This window comes from Octopus bimaculoides, chromosome 8 (genome assembly GCF_046866305.1).
Source record: "Octopus bimaculoides isolate indiv1 chromosome 8, ASM4686630v1, whole genome shotgun sequence".
Taxonomy (NCBI): domain Eukaryota; kingdom Metazoa; phylum Mollusca; class Cephalopoda; order Octopoda; family Octopodidae; genus Octopus; species Octopus bimaculoides.
The window spans coordinates 90,236,908-90,239,407 of NC_142935.1; the positions used below are offsets into that span (position 1 = coordinate 90,236,908).

Here is a 2,500-nt window from a genome sequence, read left to right on the forward strand (position 1 = left end):
TTAAAGTTGTCGTATTTCTGTAATTTCAACCAATCACTGACGTCTATTCAGCTGAATACAGTTAGTGCTGCTCGGTGTCAAGTGTGTTATTCCCTGTTGAATTATATCATTATTCCCTAGTAAGGGTTTAGGGTTTTAGGGTTAGGGTTGGGGTTTTAGGGTTAGGGTTTTAGGGTTAGGGTTGGGGTTAGGGTTAGGGTTCGGGTTATGGTTATGAGTTATAGGGTTAGGATTAAGGTTATGGCAAAAATAATCATAACCCTAACCGTAATCCTAAAACTAACCCTAACTCTAAAACCCGAACCCTAACCCTAAAACCCTAAAGCTAAAACCAGCACAAACGCACGAACGATGTCATAAATAACAGTGACAAACGAAATATATACCGCTGATAGTTGTTATTGACAACGGATAGTTTTTGTTGACAAACAACGGCACTAATTTTATTCAAGGGAAAAGATTCCCTGACACCGTTGTTTACATTCCACGGCGTAATTGTTTTCACCTCAATAGCCGTCAGTGATTGGTTGAAATTACCGAAATACGACAATTTTTTACATGAAATAACTTCGAATACAAAATTTTTTATCTGTTCTATAACACAAAATATACAAATATTCGAAGTTTGAAAGTGTTTCGGTACCAAAAACACTACATAAAAAAATGTTGCCCGTCAAACCATAAAGATCCAGTATCAGTTAAGTATTGGAGTCAATGTAATCGTTTGACTTTTTCCTCACTAAATTGCTAGCTTTGCGCCTTTGGCTGGATATGGTCGGTTTAAATGTTAAACGGTTAAACTTCGCCTGTCTCAGAGAATCGTCAGAGCGCCAGACAAAATAACAGGAGGTACTGACCTCCATTCGATGACAATGAAATAAAGTACTAGTTAAGCACTGAGGTACTTAACTGTAATCGATTGACTCTGTAAAAGGTTGATAATTGCAATTGAGACATTAGTCTCTCTCTATCACCTTTCAACAAAATTATATATTAAGAAACTGTAGAACAATTAACAACATAATAAAAATAAGTTTTTATTATTGGAAGGTTAAAAGTTTCGTTGAGGCATCTGAGAGGAGCAAGTTGTTGTTACATCGAAGGCATCGCGCTAAAGAGGCTTAGAAAGCGCGCGAAGCGCTTTAAGTACTAGTTTTACTACGCATGCATACTCGTGGGGCTTACGGGAAGGCAAGTCCCTTGCGCATGCGTAGATTGTACTTCCTTAATGGCGGCCATAATTTTGCGCCACTACAACTCGTTTCTCACTAAATTGCTCGCCTTGTGCCTATGGATGAATCAGGGATCAACCTAACCAGATCAGACTACGAACCTATTCATTTCTTAGTGGTACATTCACCGGTGAGTGGTAACCTGCCGTTGAGCTGATGCTGCCTTTACGAGACAGCTCGACCTGGTAGCAACAATAATCAAAAGTCTCTCGTGTGTAGCACTCTTCTGTCTGAAAAGACAAGGAAAGAAATGAGTTGAAAAAAAATTATGATGATAATTTTGATTGGAACGCCTTTGACAGTAGAACTACTCGATCAAGGCTGACCCAGGGTTAAACAGCAATAACAATCTGCAGTAATGTGGAACTTCGAAGTGAGCACAAACGACAATGTATCAAATAAAATGATACAACAAAATTTTCTGTAAAGGCCAAACTGAGTTAGCTCCCTTACTTAGTGGAACTTGTGCATACAGAAGTAACACACACACACACACATACACACACACACGCACACACATGTACGCACGCACACACACGCATACATACAACTACACACATAAAAACATGCACACATGCATACGCACATACGTAGATATACATTTATATACATACATACGAACATACATGCATGCAATCATGCATAAATGCATACACTTACAAGAATACATAAATATACAAACACATATATACATACGCACACATACACATATATACATGTATACATACATACATACACACATACATACACACATACATACATACATACATACATACATACATACATACATACATACATACATACATACATACGCGGTTTTGTCAGTAAATGCTAAAAGGAGAATCTGAATAAACTAGGATTTTCAGAAAGAGAAATCGACCAGCAGATTCGTACATTACAAGTGCAATCTGTGACTGGAACAGTTAAAATGTGCAAGACTTTTGTCAAGTTAAAAATGTGAATTTGTCTGTGTGAACTACATCCCAGAGATGGAGCTTTGTTTCTTTGTTGGAAACCGGCTCCCTCTTCAGTGGAAGATTCATAATAATTTTTAAAATTCATACATACATACATACATACATACATACATACATACATACAACAAACATACACACACACACACACACATACATGCATACACACATACATACATACATACATACATACATACATACATACATACATACATACATGATGGTTGCTTCATAGTCAGATGATAACCGTCTCACATTCCGCCTGGCAATTCTGATTTACTTCCATCGTTGAAT

The 2,500-nt window shown here is 37.3% G+C and overlaps 1 long non-coding RNA gene across 1 annotated transcript in view; it reads right to left on the reverse strand.

Moving 5' to 3' along the window:
- Positions 1 to 1,017: 1,017 nt before the first annotated feature.
- The window catches only part of LOC128248525 (uncharacterized), an 11,711-nt gene continuing 10,228 nt past the window's right edge, over positions 1,018 to 2,500 (reverse strand). Inside the window, exon 2 of the long non-coding RNA XR_016242779.1 lies at positions 1,018 to 1,462. This is a non-coding gene — a long non-coding RNA (uncharacterized LOC128248525). The remainder of the gene's footprint in view (positions 1,463 to 2,500) is intronic.